The 19,125-nt window shown below is 40.4% G+C and overlaps 1 protein-coding gene across 5 annotated transcripts in view; it reads right to left on the minus strand.

Moving 5' to 3' along the window:
* Positions 1-9,458, minus strand: part of LOC121951759 (RNA-binding Raly-like protein) — a 62,601-nt gene extending 53,143 nt beyond the window's left edge. For 2 of the 5 annotated variants that reach the window (XM_088085717.1, XM_042498216.2), the window contains exon 1: positions 9,139-9,456. The gene's annotated coding sequence lies outside the window, so the exon portion shown is untranslated. Of the gene's footprint in view, positions 1-8,684; positions 8,775-9,138 lie in introns of all 5 variants that reach the window. The other 3 variants (XM_088085716.1, XR_015778199.1, XM_042498218.2) reach the window with 3 other exon arrangements.
* Positions 9,459-19,125: the final 9,667 nt, after the last annotated feature.

The raw sequence follows: 19,125 nt of genomic DNA on the forward strand, positions 1-19,125 counted from the left end.
ACATGTTTGACCTCATATCTTTAGTCACGTAAACACTAAAACGTCCTGTTGCGTCCCTCACAAGGACTAAATCATCGGTGCAGGATGTGGTGGTTGTTTTGTTGACAGTGTGCTAATGATGTGTTGATTTCTGCTGAGAGCACTTAGAAAAATGATCTCTTGAACAAACATCAGGGTGACGAGAACTGCCTTCAGTGACAAAAACATCTTTGGGAAAAATAGATTTGGCGTGTACTTTGAGTTTTTAGATTGGCCCATTCACTAACATGCAGGGGCGGGCTTATGACCTATACTGCAGACAGACATCAAAGGGTGATTGAGATTGAAAAGCTACACTTTGGGGGAGCTGTCATGTTGTCCATCTTCATATAGAGTCTATTTGAAAAAAAAAAGTTTTCTCTGTGAACAACACTGTCTCACTCCCAACCATCATATACAGATGCTTATACAATGGTCCTCAGCGTCATATTCTGAGACACCCTTTAGCGGCAAAACGAGATTCACCGGACGACAGCTTTTTTTCATGGTCCGACCAACTCCCTTAGTATAACGAGCAAGAAAGTCCGCAAAGGGCAAGAGGGAAGGATGGGTCAAACAAACTCTGGACTTTCACCTGAGAGATCGATGTTTGTTTGCCATGTCAAACCAAAAGTCAATAAAGTTATTTTTCATCGATTTCAACAGCATAGTGTGCTAATTGTGTAGCATACTACACTAGACATGTATGTCACTTAACGTTACATGATGTAAGTTAAAAAATTGTTTTTAAAGGTCCAGTGTGTAGAATTTAACAGGATATGTTGGCAAAAAAGCAATAAAATAAAATAAAGCATGTTTTCTGTTGTGTATAATTACATGAAAATAAGAATTGTTGTGGTATTATCTAAGAATGAGCCATTTATATCTACATAGGGGGTCCTTATCTGTGGAGATCACCATGTTGTATCGCCATGTTTCTACAGTAGCCCAGAATGGACAAAAAAAGGCTCTAGATAGGGATATTTGCCACCACAGTTAGGCTGCTAACTATCGGCCACCACAGTTAGCAGCCCTTCCACGATGAGCAGCATGGGAGTTACACTGATTTTTAACATTAAACTGATATTTAAAGTATTTTCACTGGTTTAAATCATTGCATCTGTTTGTTTGGAGAGGAAGAGACCTCTGTGGACAATGTGGCTCACTGTAAAAACTTCCTACAATGAACACTGAAGGGATTCTAGCTGGTTGCAATCTGCAATTCAACCCTAGATGCCACCAAATCCACCTAATCTCACACACCTCACATTTACGCCAAACTATGATGTTATTTTCTAACCCTAATCCCATTTTTGTGTTGCTTAAACCTGCCGAAGTAAGCCTAAATTTCTTTTTAAAAGACACTGTATGCTGTAAACCAGCAGAAACTGTACATTTCCTGTGAAAACAGAAGTTTATTTTTGAGAAGACACAATGTGAGAAGAGTAAACTGACAAGCTGCCTGGTGCATCTCAGACTGCAGCTAAATGGTGCATTGGCATCTGACAACAAGAGCCATTGACAAGTGTCTGTATTAATGAGCTGGTAGTGAAAATGTGTTTTAACAAAATTTACGTGATATGAAGTAACTAAATGATATACAAATAATCATTTTGTGGACGTTCACATTATTAACCCTGTTTTTCTTGTTACCAGCAGCCTTAAGAAACTATTTTGCTTCTATCTATCTATTGCATCACCGCATTTGCTCTCTAAAGTTGATTTTTTTTTTTTACGTCATTTGGAGACTTTCCCACTTTTACCCTCTGGAAAACACTGAGATCGGAGGATTACCCGTACGTCAATATGTGCATTTGCAGAGAAGCGGGAGAAAAAGACTCCACCTGCTGTTGTAGCAGGGGAGACCACAGCTCCACCCGAGGGCATATGAACACATGCCATGCTTCCCCATATCTCTTGGCACGGACATATTTCTCCATTTCCTTAATTCTCCTCTTGTGTGACTGCCAAATATAGCTTTCGCTCCACCAGGCTAAAGTAACTGGGTTACTAGAGCTGTGAGTAATTAGCTGATTTCTGCTTTATGGCACCAGGAGGCTGTAGAGTGAGCTGTAAAGTCACACTGTGCTAATGATTTGGAACATGATTAACAGTGAGGCTGAAAGGTGAGAGGTGAAAGTCAATCTGCATCACAATCTGCAGGTTTGATCCAATGAATCATATATATGCACGAGGCCTAGCTGAATGATACAGGGTTTCCTCTCTGACAAACAACGTCACTGAGATTACACTTTCATTTCAGGAACAATTTGCAATTTAAATGAAAAAAATTGGCTCTGGTTTGCTATTGAACATTATAAGCTGGCAATGTTTTCTTTTTATTGTATAGTGGATGAGAAACACATTCTGTCGTCACGGTGACAGGAGGTGAATACACGCTACATCAAAACTGGTAAACACAAAATAATGCACATTTGAATGCAAATAACATATACTATGATAGAAAAGATATGTAAATGAACACAAGGAAACTATAAAAGAAACTATAAAAGAAGGAAAGGTCTTGATGTCAGTGACAGCATTTGAATTTTGCACTGGTGCCAGACTTTGGTGCTCTAGGAATGAGTCCTAAAACCTGAAACCTCTGTTGGCATTTCAGCTCCTCCGGTTCCCTCGTCTCAAAACAAAATGGGCTTTTTGAACAGGTTTTTGGTAAGAAGTTTAAATTAAGGTCTGTGGTTAACACAAGCTAAAGAGACTTTCATGTTTCTCTCTACGACATGAAATACATCAGTAATACGATATTAGACGATACTCACCTCTATGTGTCTACAAAATCAGGATAATATTATTATGCAGGAACAGGAAATGAAATAATTTGGGCCATTAGACACTTAAATAAATAAATATATATTCCCTAACTTAGTGCTTTTCTGAGAGTTATCTTGATTCCACTTAAACTTTCAACTGTCATGTCAATAATGTTGTTCAGTCCTGTTTTATCAACTTTAAAAAGTATCAAAAATCTGATTATTTCTATCATTCACTGACTTGGATGAAGTTATTTATGTTTTTTTTCCCTCTAGAATTGATAGCCGTACTTTGCTCTTCTCCTGCGTAAACAATAAGGCACGGTCACACTTTCGAATTGTAGAAAACGCTGCAGCGAGACTGTTAACTGGATCAAAAAGATGAGAACACATAGCCCCCATGAGTGACTCTGCGCTAACTTCAGGATTGATTTTGAGGATTTACTTATTACGTTTAAAGTACTTCATAGTCTAGCACCTGCATACACCTTTGAACTTATAACCCCCTACGTACCTGCATACAATCTGCAAACAGTCCCTCGATCAAGAAACTAAAGGAAACTGTACTTTTGCTTTTTTTTTAATTTTGTGGAGGGATTTTTCAGTTAAAGGTGAAACAATAAACATATGATGGTTATGGTGTGATTTGCTGTGCTTGCTCCGTTAACGTCAATAGAAGTCGCACCAAAGTGTATCATCAATGCAAAATTCAAACGCGGTCATTGACGTCATGACCTTTCATTCTTTCATAGTTTCTATTTTTGTTCAGATGCATTTTATAACAGCTACACTTTACAATATAATCCAATCCAGTCCAAAAGTCAAACAATAAATGCTAATTTTTTTCTTCATTTAACTCTATGGTAATTTCAGGGCCATATGCTCTTTTGACAAAACACAAATAACTGTAGATCCATATTTATATTTTAGGCAGACTCCTATTTTAGTTTATAAAAGATGTAATTAAAGGATAGAGCTGCCAAAATTCTATAGTTTTGTTATTGTCAATAAATCGCATGAAAAGACAAAAATTAAAAATGTTTAAATCCATCTCTTGATACTTTCTGTAGCCCACTGGTTTCCACGAAAGTCGTTAATCTTCACAAACAGGTTGTGAATTGTTAGAAAAAAAATAAAGAATGTTTAATTTGTTAGGGATTAATGCATAGTTGGTGTTGTTGTGAGTATTGCCAGCTCAGCGTATGTGGGAATGACTCCAAATAAACAGCAGCGTTCAGGTTGTTAGTAAAGAAGGAACATGTGACCCAGTTCAAATCTCTGGTTCACTGATGGGTTTTTGGACAACAATGGGAGTCTGTGGTAGTGGTTTACAAGGTTTTTTCTCTGACAAACCCCCATTTTCTGACCCTGGAACTGTTGCTTCATGTACTTGGTCTCTTTTTTCACTTGTCTTCTCTGAGCAGGTGACTCAGTTTGGTGGGAAACTGAGGTGTGTCCATGCAGTCTGCACATTATAGCTGGTAGTTTTTTGGTTATTGAAACGGCAAACACACGAAAGATCCTCTACAAGACAATGTACAATTCTATTTGTTGTGTTTGTTGATGCCATGAACCCCAATATCTGTACTTTATTCTCCTCTTTTAGCTGAGTAACTCTACAATATACTCATGGAACCCCTGGAGTACCTTACATATTTTAAATACATTGGTCTTTTTTGGTGTCATTTGACAAAATGCAATTATTGGCTTAATTTTTCAGCATCAGACGTTGCAGCCCGTTCTCATTCCAAACTCGGAAAAATCCTGCTGTTTTGACAGCAGTTTTGGTGCAAGATCGCTACACCAAAAGCCACCTTTTGCATGCGCATGAAACGCCACTGGACTGCATCAGATGAGAACGTGGCCGGACAGAACCGTTCGCAGTGTTATTATATGCCACCGGATGACGGTGTTGGGTTGAAATGCCAGAACAACTGCAAGAAACAATATAATACAAGGAGTGTGAGGGCACCTATAGGACAGGGGGGAAGTCGGTGGATGGGTCCAACAAACTTTGGACTTCCTGTCCTAATGTGATTTTTTTTCCTACACTTTTCCATGTGCTTCTTTTGCCTAGTCCTTACCATCCATGGCAGCACGTACATTTGTTGACATCCCAGAGTTGGCTGCTATTTGCTTGTGTTGTCTAAATATAACCACGTACTGCGTCATCCCAACATGTGCATTTGTTAACATCACAGTAGTGCCATCCCCAAACATCAATAGCTGATGCAGAAAGATTCATAAAACCTAATATGTAGACGTGATAGTCGACTGCAAAGCTGCAACATGTGACGACTTAGATTGAGAGTGCGTTGGAGGTTGCCGCTTGAATACCACCAAACTTGTTCTTTAAGTTTTCTCAGCAAGTTTGAAACTTACAGAAACCCTGTGTGAGAGATAATTATTGTTTTGTTTATCCAATGCAAAACCTCTATTTTATAGCCTGTTGAATGAAGGAATTTTAAAAACCTTAAAAACCTAACAATAAGACACTATCCAATACAGTAATAGCTACAGTCATGGAGCACGTAGAGTTTAATTTTTGTTGGGAATGTGACGCAGAAGCCTTAGTTCACACTTCTGTACGTATCTCACTATAATTACTATCAGTTACAAATAGCCTTAATTAAAATATAAGGGTTTTAGTAAACAGATGTTCCATTACAATATTTGAAACCTGAAGCCATTTTTCTGAGTATGCATAAAAAGTCTTCCTTTTGAAAATAATAACTTGATTCGCCATTCAACTGCATTATTTTCAGAACAAAAAAATGTAAATGACACTATAATCATTGATTTTCATACCATGGTATACACTGAAAGAGGTATACTTCTGCAACCCTAATCTACAAATAAAGTTTTTTCTTCATTGTGTTGAATAACAAAACATAAACCTGTTGTATACCTACATATCCATCCTTTAAAAGGTTTATTCCAGTTCTGCTTTGAAAAAGGCTAAATTGAGCCTTTTCAACCAGTTAAAATATACACTGACTCAGAAAGAGAATTATCTTATCTCGGGTGAAACCTCTGTTTTAGCCTTTTGAATGGGGGTAGAGAGCTTGAAATAGCTCCGAATAAGACGTGTGTGGTGTAGAGGGCAGGGGTTAGTGAGTGGAGACACTCCAGACTTCGAGGCAGGAATCAGCTCGCTCCAGCTGCCAGAGTAATAAAGCGTTGGCAGCTGTCCATGGTGCTGAAATCCACCACTATCTCTTTGAATGGAGAATAAAAGGAGCTGGCCGCGGTGCTGAGATACTAACGCTGCGAGGCTAATGGCACGTCTCACAACAGAACTGAGCATCAGGTGCATGCATATATTGTTGTTTTCCAAACTGCTGCTTTCCACCGGCTGGAGAGACGGACTCTGCACTGGAGAACGTGTTGAATATGACTAATGCAGGCGTAGAACGCAGCGTACAGATCCAAGAATTGGAGATCTAATACAGAGCAGTGGGTATTATCACATGCATAATGTAACACAGAACTGTTCTATGTGAAGTGGATGATGTATGTATGTGTGTGTGTGTTTGTGACACACACCATCTTTAGGGGTCCAAGCAGCAACGCTCGCTGCTGGAGTCCTATTTTTTTTCTTATGTTTTTTCTTTCCTCTTCTTATTTTTCTCCACTAGAAGTGTTGATGCAGTAAAAACCGTACGACAAAAACTCACAAAAACTGGCAGCCTGGTTGCAAGTTTCACCCACTACTCAGTGACCTCAAGGTGGTGCTGCAACAATCAACTTTATATTTCAGCAATTATCTCAAAAAACACTCAAAACTCTTTCACCATAGTTATCTCTCAATTCATCTACAAATTTTGCAACTTTTCTCAATTTTCTCTAAATAATATTTTCACAAACTAGTCCCAGATCATTGGGTCAATCATCATCCGCACATGCTGCTGATCTAAACTTATCAAAGAGACTTTGATCCGTCAATCCGTTTTGAATTTGTGTTTTTTCAAACATTTGTCTTAAAGTTCAATTTTACATAAATACTCATGAATCAAAAACTGCACAGACAATTGTAACCAAGCTTCATGCACATGTGCAGATGCTTTTTCCGAGCGTTGCTAAGGAGTCTTGGGATATTCTGCCACTAGAGGACGCCAAAAATGCGAAAAAGTTTATATCTCATAATCAGCTACGGGGATTCGTATGGAACTCAGTTTGCACCATTTAGAGTCATGATTCAGTGGATGCATAAAATTTTGTAATGATCATGACTTCTTAAAATAAAACGACATTTATAGACATTTCACTTTCCAAACCTCAAAAAAAAAAAAAAAAAATCACCAAGACATCCTACAGGTTGAAACCTTTTTTAGCACATCCACTGAATTGTGACAAACGTTTGCCTCACTGCAACATATGCACAAGTCAGAAGTCTGTCACTAGATTTTTAAGAATATGCAAAATCAATTAACATCTATATTTCCAGATAACTTCATTAAAATGCTACCCAAATTGACACATTCTTCGGATACTAGATATCACATCTTTCAAGTGGTACTGAGATCGCTGATCCCTCAGTGATATTCCGTATCTTTCTTTTTGTTTGTCTGACATCTGTTTTTGTCTTTGGTTTTCTCTCACACGTAGGGATATAAAAAGAGACAGCCCCAAATCTGTTCTTTGACCTATAGTCGGAAAGCCGGAGCAGCTCAAAAATGTTTTTATCTGAAAGAAGATGGGCTCTGTGGTGCATGGCTTTGAGGCAGCCCACATGCTACACCTGCTAAGGGTCAATGATCATCCGGGCCCACGGGTGCAGAAAGACAGGCCTCGACTGGACGGAGACAGATTACTGACCGCTCCAGAAATGCCGGGCAAAACTTTCTTCCTTCCTTCCTCCTCTCTTAGTGATTCAGTGCATGGCTATTCCAGAGCCAGCCTCCCACCTCATCCCTAGTGAGAGATAAGTATTGTTTGCGTAGCAGCACATTTCATGCTTGGCTTCCCCCACCTGTTCCCTGACCTGCAAAGTGTGAAGGCTGGAAAAGCTGTCAAACGCCTTCACCCGTATCTCTCCACAATGATTGAAAGGAGGTTTTGTCTTATGAATTTGTTTGAAAGCATTTCTTTTTTGCACAAAAACAAACTTTGCTCAAGGATTTTTAAAGAGGTGAAAGCAGCGGTCACTTCTCTCTTTTGCCAGTTAATTGCAGGAAAATTTGTGTGTTTTTTAATTTGTCGCCTGCAGGTTTGTGCATGAGTTCTGGCTACATGTCAAGGTCAAATTATTAATCAAATCTATCGGCCCCGATTTGCATAATGAACTGCTGCAAAATTTGAGGACCCCCCTCCAACCCTCTCCTCCTCCTCTCTGCTCTCCATCGGCTCATTCAGACAGTTTAAGTTTCCAGGCTGCTCTGTGTGTTGCCTGATGTGTGTGTTCAGTTATCACTCCCAAATGCTGCACGGTTTGTGTGTGTAGCAAGAGAAACAGGGCGGAGGAGCACAGCTGTGTCTGGTTCAATTGGCAGGAATCTGTTGTTGCTTCTGTTTTGTTTAGCACAGCAGTGATTTGCATTCAGAGTTTGATTTTTGGCAAATTGAGAGGCAACTTTGAAGGGCAAAAATCCTGCAGCCTGTGACAGTTTTTATCACTTCTCATCAGTCATCCAAGAAACATGAATATGGGTTTAAAATTTTAAAAAATGTCTTTAATTATTCATTTGTTTTGCTCATTTTGAAGACACATCTGGTTCATTTTAAAAAAAAATCTAAAACTATTTGATTATTTAACACTATTTAATTATTTTAATACAAATCCAGCTCTGTCCAAGACATCCGTTTTGCAAAACAAAAAAAGTTCCCATTTGCTTGTTAAGGCAGCACCAAAGAAAGAAAACACAAAACAAACTCCAGCAAAGTGAAATTTCTCACCTATTTCAAGAGCAAAATCCTCAAAGATGAAAATCAAAACTGTTATTTTTGCGCCCTCGGAGACGCACAGCCTCCAACACCAGAGAAACACTGCAAGATCACAGGAAAGCAGCAAAACCAAAATCACACCAAAACAAGCCATGATGACAGAAGGGGGTTAAAAAAAGCCTCAAAATAAGAAAAAGGTGTGGATTTATAACAAGTGAGCTCCTAAAGAAGCTGCTGAAGAGGAAGAGAGAGGAAGAGGAGGAAAAAAAAATATCAAGAGCGTCCGCAAAGCACGTAGGGCTATTTCTCAGTGGATGTCGCCGGAGCAACAACACTCAGCATCCAAGATTTAAATCAGTGCATGCAGAAAACGAGAAAACATTTTCTCCCCGGGTCGGAACACCAAGACAAGAAAGCAAGAAAAAGAGGACAAAAATAAGAAAAAGGCAGTGGAAAATGTACTCACCGAGCGGGAGTAAAAGGGTTCAATTAAAAAGAAATAGGGCGGATAGCGGCGGAGGGCTGGCGGTGTGCAGGCTTGTGTACACCGAGGCTCTGCGTCCCTTTTGCGCTCCGTATCGCTGCCGGTGGTGGAGTCATGTGACTCGGGATTGGCCAGAGTTTTTGAATCCGTCCGAGCTTTTTTCTCTTGTAGCTTAACACACAGTGCTGTAACTGAGATGAGCTTTTCTGGTAATTTCATTGATTTTTACGCCTCGTGCTGTTGTGAGTTTCTCAAAATAGGGTCCGGGTGCTACGAGGGGTCAGTGACGGTGTCACAGGAGGGTTCCTAGGGGTTAATATTAGCATGTGATTCATTTTTCCCCTCGTTTTTAAAGTGAATAAATTCAAATGGTCTCGTTATTTTTATGAATTAAGCAACACTCATCTATGACAGTAAACATCTCCATGATGATGTTGGCTAAGGGACTGTTATATTTATGAGAAGGGGGGGGGGGTGCAAAAAGGAAGAGGCGTGTCAAATATTTTTTAAGAACTTTGAAGGGACCTATATATATATTTATTGTTGGCTTAGGGGAGGGGCATACAACTTTAAATTATTTTTTTTAACTGCTGATTATTCTTTTTTAAGAAAATATAAAACTTGATTTTTTAGGTGCATATTTTATCTAAATGTAAAGCACTTTCTGTTTTTTAGAAAGTGCTATATAAATGATAATAATATTATCAGTATTATTATGACATACTGATCCGTATCAGACACAGATGCCAAAAGCCACCCTTTGTGTCAGTATGATACACAGTTAGTCCAAACCTGTCCAGGCAGTGGTTTGAAATGCCACCAGTTGAAGACATAATATAAGGAGCTGGAAAGTCCTTATAGAGTGTGTGGGGCGTTGGATGGGTCCAGCAAACCTCTGACTTTCACCCAGGACCCTGTTGTTCTCACCAGCATGAATGTTATGCCATGTGACAAATAAATCTACCTTGCACCTTGCAAACCGTGATGGTTTTTCCGAGACTTAACCACATGCTTGTGTTGCACAAAGAAATAAGCATAAAAATAAGGTGTTTTACCCACATTGTAAGATTATTTTGAAAAACACTGTATGCATCTAATGAGCAGAAACTGTATATTTCCTTTAAAGATGGAGGTGTATTTTGAAATGCCCCATAAATATAACAAGTGTAAGTTGACACACCTTCGCAAATCCTCAACAACAGATGCAGGAGGCAATAAAATATAGAAATATGATAAAGAATACATATTTACAATAAAAGAGTAAAGCGATAAGATATCAAAGGTAAAATAAATTGCTAAAATATTTTAAAATTTTAAAATAAAAATCATCATTATCATACCATGTGGATATGAATGGCACTGACCAAGTGACAATATTTGACAAGCTGGGATGAAAACGTGTTGAATCATCTTACTGCTTATGTTTCTTTTTAGTCACCACATTTCTGTATCTCAGTTAGCAGTTTACTAGGTGAGATCAATGATATCACAAGTAAATTATGGCCAAATGGCAAAAATTAGACCCAAATTTTACATTTAATAAAGTAGATTTATCTTTTATGCCACATTTACAGCATTAAAGGCAATATCTCTTCGCAATTAAGTCCATCGGCATTCTTCATGTTATCACTCCTTGTAGCTCATTATGTTATTTACATAAATTAATAAACTAATAAACCAATTATCATCATGGCTGAAGGCTGTTATCGTCCACTGAGCGGTCGAAAAAGGTTTCCATACATCATCAGAACTCCGACCTCTCGCTGCTCTCTCATTAAAAACTACTTAATGGATTAATCAACTGAGTTTATATTGAGCCTCATAAGATTATTGATCATCAATGAGGGTGTCAGCACTCAGGGCATTTCTTAACGGAATTTAAAGCTCAGTTAATGTCGGGTAATGAGTTCCCATTCAGCCGAGAGGTGAGGAGAATATTGACTCCTAAAACATTAAGGTAACTCCAGGACATAAAAGATGCAGCGTATTCTGGGAAACTTAAGACTCCAGCTCCGCTTCATCATGTTTCATTTGATCCCTCTATGCACGGTTGACAGCTCCGGGGTTGATACTTACTTTTGACGGAAACACGAGTGGTCATGCCGTCAGGGAGGAACAGAAGTCTTTGTTGCAGTTGCAGCGTCTGCCGGTCATATGAGCAAAGGGTCTGTATGGATCAATGGCTTCTCAAGGGGCTGATGGGCAGAGACAGACAGATGTAAGGGCAGCGCGCTTCCTTCTATGTCTCTTTGCTTTCTTCTTACAGGATGAATTGCTTGATAGATTTTGGCAAACAGTACAGGAGCGCGGCATCTATGACATGTTTTTGTGATTTTGTGAGTTTATGACGTATGATTTAAGATGTCAGTTTAACTATGAAATTAGCAGTTCACCCCAAAATTAAAAATGCATGTTTCTCTTTTTACCTGTAGTGCTATTTATTACTATAAATTGTTTTGGTGTGAGTTGCCGAGTGTTGGAGACATCAGCCATAGAGATGTCTGTCCTCTGGCCAAGCTTGTGGTGCTCGAAGAGCCCAGAGATACATTTGAAAAACTCAACAGTAATGTGTTTTTCCAGAAATCATGATCTGGTTACCCAAGATAATCCACAGACCTTACTGTGAGCAATTTCAAGTTGGAACTATTTTCTCAACTACACCCACCAACTGACTCACTGCGCAGAAGGAAGCGTCAAGCCTACATATTACGCTCCAGGTATCCTTCTCCATCTGCCGTTGATGTTCTGGGATGTCGCTACTGTGATGTCAACAAATGCACATGTGGGATTACATTACAAAAGCACGTGGTTATGTTTGGGCAAAAAAAGCACATGGCAACCAACGCCAGGATGTCAACAAGTGTACATCCTTTGGATTAGGCAGCAAAGGCACAGATGGTAAGGTTTAGGCAAAAGGGCACATGGTAAGGTGTAGGGAAAATATCACATTCAGATGGGAACACCTGACACCTACATTAAAGTCCAGGGTTTGTTGAATCCATCAGCCTGCCCTATAGGGGCCTCTGTGCTCCTTATATTATGTTGAAATCGGCAGCATTTCTACCTGACGAGTCCAGCAGTGTATCATGCGGACATGACATGTTCCGCCTGGCTCCACCGGATGACTAGACTACATTCGATTTTAGAGTTAAGTTAAGTGTGCCACATTTCATCAACACATACTACCCACATTGTTATGATACAAAGCTAGTTAAAAATCAGTGAAGAATCCCTTTAATGGTGCACAAGCTTGAGTAAATCACTCGATTAAAACTGCTTACTACTGATGGATAAACAACAGCTGGAGCAACTCAATCTAGCCAAAAACAAGCCCCAAATAAATGATACTGATTTCAGCTTTGCATGGTGGCATCTTTGGCTCCGTTATGGGAAAATGTTGCCTGCAATTCCTCCAGCAACACATGAGAATATTCTGGGAATTCACTTCAGCAAATATAAAAACTAAAAAAGAGTCACACCACCGCTCGTCTCTTCCCAGTGTCACACACAAGTCTCTGAGCAGCTGGCACTCCAGCACAGTGTGACCGAGGATTTCAGTATCTGTTCATCTCTATCCACCTTCCTCCACCCGAGTACACATGGTGAGATTTCTGGCCGGGATCCCGAGCTCTGTGTGGATAGTCCAACACTATCTGGCGTGTAGCTCATCTTACTCTGACAGACACTCCCCACTCTGATCCATGCAGGCCGTCGCAGACAAGGTGTATGTTTATGAGCGTGAGTTGTAGCCTCTACCTCGTAACACCTGATAGGCTGGATTTGTTTCAAGCCTCATGTGCAGTCAGCTGTAATTATAGTGCAGGACAGGACATGTAATGCAACGTTAATGGCAAAGGGACTGATGCTTCGCCCACAATGTCCCCTTTTCAACCAGGAATAGTGCATTAGCAGCAGGCATTCACTATCCCGACTCAGATTGGAGCTATTAAATACAATTTAGAAAAGAGAAGTGAAAGCGGGTGGCTGAGTGGTGTATATATGTAAACCAAATAAGCTTTGTCTTGGTTTAATGCTGCCAGTGCTACTCAAGGTCCTCTTGGGCAAAAAAACCCCACACTTTAATGGTGTGTAAGTTACAGCTCTGAGGGAATTTTGAGTGCTTGTCCTGTCTTAGCTCTCTTCTGGTTCAGCTCTGCATCATTTTTCAGGCGTTTCTTTGTATATGCTGCCGTTTCTCACAGAAATAACCACACAAAGAAAAGCTTTTTGTCTGTGAGATTCATGAAAACGCCATTTGTGCTGCTTACTTAAAAATAATGATTAGACAAAAGGTCATTTACTGATGCGTTAAGTGTGTGTGTTTTGCTCGAATGTCTGAGAGATTCTGCATGTGAACATCATGTGTCTGTCCGTGTGTTTGCCCGCATGCACGCGACTGATGAAGCATAACCTTTTAATGTGTTTACACATTGACATTTCCTGAGATCTGTTGTATTCCTCTGTGAAACTAAAACCCTTGACATTCTTGAAGCTCACATTTCCCTGAGCTGCTTGTCCTGTCAGCTCTCATATCGTGCAAAGCCGGCATCAACAACATAATTACATCAGCTTCACTACATCATCTTTATCTCAGCTTTAAAACAAAATGTTCCACCGGCTGTTTGCGTGTGTCGTATGTTGGACATTTCGTTCTCTTGCTCTGTGGACATGGCTTGAATATTTAAAAAATGAAATGTGTTACATTTAGGGTAATTTGGTGGTGAATTACAGATTGCAACCAGCTAAAATTTCTCCCTGTTAGAATTCCCTCAGTGTTCATTGTTCAGGAAGTTTTCACCGGGAGCCAATTTATCAGTAGAGGTGTCTTCCTCTTCAAGACAAATAAGTAGCTTAAAATATACGCAAATGTGTAACAATGTTTGTTTACATTTTGATTGTGTGTGTTTCTCTCCCTCCATTTATGCTCACTAGCTGAAATTATGTTTGATTAGAGTTTTAATCCATCCATTAAAAGTCATGGGAAAATTACATTTTGTCCATAAAAAGGGCCAGTTCTAAAGCAAGGAAAACACATTATCAGGTGATTATACACTTACACATATAATATACTATTACATTACATTCAATTTTTGCTAACATATCTCCCTAAATTCTACACGTTAGACCTTTAATGTCTCAGTCATCATGTTAGCTCATTACTACGTAAAGCACTTATGAAGCACTATAGATTTCACAAGACACAGCAGCTATATGTTTATTTGAAGTCGTTCTACACAAACTTTATGCTTCACTTTCTCTGTGTCCATCAAACTTCACCTGCTGCATCTCACCAAAATTAAGAACCAACACTGACTATTTTAAAATCAAACACCCATGTTGATGACGCTGACTCTTAAATGAGCCCTGACACCTAATGACCACGAGGGTTTTTGTCCATCTGTTCATTTGGCTTCCCGATATGGCCACCCATATGTTGTTGGTCTCGGCATCATACTGTGAGTTAACCTGGCAAATGCGGAGTTCACCTCATGATGATTTTGAAGCTGGACTCATGCTTTTATATTAACAATGAATCAGTTATAATCAGAATAAGATATATCACCAAGTAGGTTTTCACTTTCAAGGACTTTGCTTTGGTGTTTGATGTGTACATAAAACATACAATAAACATGAAGAGGAATTATAAAACAGTGCACACAGTGCAGGTGTTCTGAGACGTTAATTAGACATACATTAACAGTCGGTGGTTAACTAACAATACAGTAGATTGCAGCAATATTTGGAGTCCCGTCTGAGCAGTAATATCTCTTGAAAACTGCCTGAGCAGAATTTCGCCTGATGGAAAAGCCCTCGACCTGCAGCCCAGGAGACTATCAGCTGCGACGGACAGCTTTTGGTATGCCGCCGTTCCCTGGGAGCTGGGCTGGATTATTGAATGGGCCTTGTGGGCATGTGCCTGGGGCCCATGGCACTTGGGGGCCGATGCAAACCGCACCAAAAAAAAGCATCTATATTTGTTTTACATTCAGGTCATGATGCAATACAGTAGTAGTCTGTGTCTCTATTTACCCTATTCGCTTCCTCTCCACTGTATCGGTGAGTCATCTTTCCAAAATTGACTGTCAGCAAGTAGCCAGGCGGACTGCCTGCAGCCACAGGAGTTTGGAAAGTGAGTGAAACGTGTTAGGCTTTGGGAATCAGAACTATATTGTATATGCCCTGTATGCTGTATCTAATTTATTAAAGAAAGATTTTTAAAAAACTTGACCACCACGCCAAGTTGGCGAAGGGCCCATTAAACATTTTTGCCCAAGGGCCCTTAATGATCTGATATGGGCCTGCCTGTGAGTAAAACAGCTGTCAACAAAGTGTTTTTGTAATTTGTGGACTGAGATATTTTGTAAAATGAAGGTCGTGAGGACAGTTTTTTTTTTTCATAGAAGGGGAAAATATCTGTAAATGAGCAGAAAGGATCCCTTAGTGTCTTTCAGGTCATTGTTTTGTTTTGCAGCAACCTGGTTTCACACTACAATCATCAACCTCTTTTCCAGATGCAGCAGGCAGCTGTTTTCAGTGAAAAAGCTCTAAATACACCACCTGCTCGCCAAAAACATTACATTTTGAGTTTAAAAGAGAGTATTTTAAAAGAGTATTTTGCCACAATCTTGCCTTCAAAAATCAATTTTTTAATTTAGTTTTTTTGGCTTTTCCCTTCTCAGAGATAGGAAAGCTTAAATGTGAAAGGGGCAGAGAAAGGGGAAGAAACACAGCAAAGTGCTGAGGCCAGAATCAAACCAGCAGCTGCAGTGAGGACATAGACTCTGTACATGGGACGCCTGCTCTACCAACTGAGCTACGGGGCCCAAAAGACAGAAATCAAACTAAAAAAGCGTCCACATGCTGACACACGAGTCTCCTCACTATGGCTTTGGCCTTATCAAAATAAAACACCTTAAATTATCCCTGAAGCACATGACACAGTATATTTAAAGTGACCAAGGAATGAGCCGGAAAAGTAGCCAAGTCAGCCGTCTTCCACGGCGTTCAATCCAAATGTCAGTGTTTACCTTCCCAGCTGTCTGTTTGCCAAGCAACGTGTCCCTTGTGTTTCCAATTTGGAAAACATGCTTACTTTCATTTGGACCCCAGTGCTCCTGTCAATGTAAATCAGGTAGGACTCTGGGGCCGATCGATGCAGACGTGAGAAAGGATTCACTCTGTACACCCCGGGGACTCATCAATGACAGGAGTCTATTACTCCAGAGAGCGAGCAGGCGTGTGGGGGGAGCTGTTATGAATTGCAAATGCGAAACTACAGACTTGCCTGCTATGCAAACTCCATGATGTATTATAGCACGCTTGGGAATACGTGCCTATTGCACAAAGCAAGGTCTTCCTGCAAGATGAGTACTCGTACCCTGAAAATGCCCATTCAGTGAGAACAGACTCAAAACACTGCATGTGCTCTAAAAGCAGACGTGATCTGCAGACCCGGAGGAGTCATCGTGACGCTCGCTCCTGTGGAAATCAGCACCTTTAACCCCACAGCGAGCTCATATCTTTATATCCCACCGAGAATTCAGCCTGAACTTCCACTCTGCTTTGTAAAGGGTAATGGGTACACAGTGTTATTTTTGTCCCCTCGCTCCTTGTTTTTCTGAGGTGTTTAAAGTTCAATTAGGGACACCCCGTGCTCCGACATGGAGTCATTAGACGCGATGCTAGGCCGCTCTGTGAAGAGTACTCTCAGACTCCTGATTAATTCAGCTGATGGAGAAGTTAGATGCTCTCGCTCATTTCCCGGCTCTCTTGGTTTGAGCTCAAGGGGTGATTATTAAGCCTACTGTGGGGATTTAAAATGCTCACAAGTTGTCAAAACCTTTCAGTGCGTCCTTTTGCTCACTGGGAGCACTCATCGTTGCCAGCAAAAGTTCTGACTTTGTGTGTTTGGAGAGTTTCCTCAGCAGTAATTCGAGGATGCTTGACACAACACTCACACACTTAGATCTGTAAATGCAACAACAGCAAGTGAATTAAAGGAATAGTTTGACATTTTGGGAGTGATGCTTCTGTAGTGGTAGGAGAAAAACGTAAACAAACGTGAATCGAGCCCTAGCTATAGTGGCATTTATGTGTCAAAAAAAGTCTGCAGAAGAGGAGGAGGATAATGTGGACATGGTTGCGGCTGGGGAAAAGAGGCCAACTTAGCACGCCAATTTTGCAACTTGAAGTACGTTCACATCTACTAGCATTTAGCATTCACTCGCACTTAACGTTAGTGTCTACTGATCAGTGTGTCCCTTTGTAGTGTATTATGCTCAGTTTCTTAAAGTTCCTAATTTGGTCAGGCAAAGAGGCCTCGAAGTTAGTGGTCTAGGGATGTTTAGGCCTGGAAGACAAATGTGTAGAATACTGGCGCCAGGCTAGAAGTAATATGGAATAAGGCTCCTTCCAAATAAGGAGATACTTGTGGTGTTTTGTGATTGATCACAGCAGGTAAAGAGTTGCTTTACGGACAAATGTATTGATGCCTGTACGTATATAAGAGACTTGCATGAGCTGAAAGAGAGAGATTCATATTGGTCCTGAATCCTCTCCCAGGCAGACCATGGGGCCTGGTGGATGCTGAACTTTGCTGCAATAAATTGATTATTATGCAACCGAGTCGGTGTCCGCGGAGGTTTCTTCATCTTCCACACATCATTGCTACTTAAAGAGAAACAACTACACCTTCATGCTGCATTTCTATTGGCTGGTAAACAGACAGAGGTCATAACAGCAGTCACACAGTGAGACGGTCTTCCCAAATTTTTCACACTGTCAGAATTTCATCCCAGGCTATCTTTGGTCGCATCCTTGAACCTCCCTCACTGTGCGACGTAGGACTGCCGCTTTAGAGCCACAACCAAAGATATCATGTTTCTTTCAAGATAGTCATCTTTTGTCTGAGACAACACATAATCGCACAGTGTACACCAGGCTTTAAAAATGGAACGAACCTACAGAATGTCATCACACTGCACACAGGCTTCCATCGCAAGCTTTACAGCCTTGTTGTGGTGGCGGCATTTAGTCATGGGACCATGGTGTAGTTTGTTAATAGCCAAACCTTAATTTTTTGCTTTTGGCAATTACATTTAGGCTTCAAAAAATCATAAAAATTGTGTTAGTTAATGAATATTATATTGCTGAACAAAATGTGTAAGTGACATAAACATTTGTTTGATTTTTTTTCTGCAACAATCCAAAAGCCAATGGAAAAACTCCATAGGCTTTTTGACGAGGGAAGCTAACGAAGCTAACTTCCAGGTTGGCCTGCAAAAAAGTAATCCGTGCAGCACTCTATTCGCTGCACACACGAGCGGTATCAATCTTCTTGTCTAACTATGTAAGAAAACAAATAAGCATATTTTCCAAATCTGTCCTTTAAATATTGCGGCATTATATAAACGTTAAATAAGTATTAAGGTGCCATCATAACCCTAGATATCTGGTGTACATGTTCCTCAGTTCCACAGCACTTAATTTATCTCTCTCTGCTCCTGTCAGGTCATTTGGGTTCATTACCCGTCGGCAGCTGATGATGAGCTGCGAGTGTCTGGCTGCAGTTTAGTGTCATGTGCTTCCTCATTGTGTGTGACATGTGGGCCCGAGCCCTCGAGTCCACTGCTTGAATTATTGAACAGGTTCTGTTGGACTGACCCGACGGTGACCCAGAGCAGCAGCAGAGTGTGAGAGGTAGACAGAGTGTGACTGAATCTTTTCTCCCTGCAGACTGCATGGTACAGGGCATGTTTGGAAGGTATTAGTGAGAGCATATCAATAAATCATCAGTTACAACCAGTAGCAGAGCAAGGTTGGCTGAGGATAAGAATGGAGAGTGATTTGCGGGCATATTTATTGCATGTATGGTGTGCTCAAGAGGCGCACGTTTCAATGGCTGCAACTCGTTTCCTATTCTGATTGTTACTGCAGCTGATTATCAAGGAAAGCAATTCCCTGTGTGTG

The sequence above is a fragment of the Plectropomus leopardus genome, chromosome 12 (assembly GCF_026936395.1).
Source record: "Plectropomus leopardus strain MGB_pleo_1.0 chromosome 12, ASM2693639v1, whole genome shotgun sequence".
Lineage (NCBI taxonomy): Eukaryota > Metazoa > Chordata > Actinopteri > Perciformes > Serranidae > Plectropomus > Plectropomus leopardus.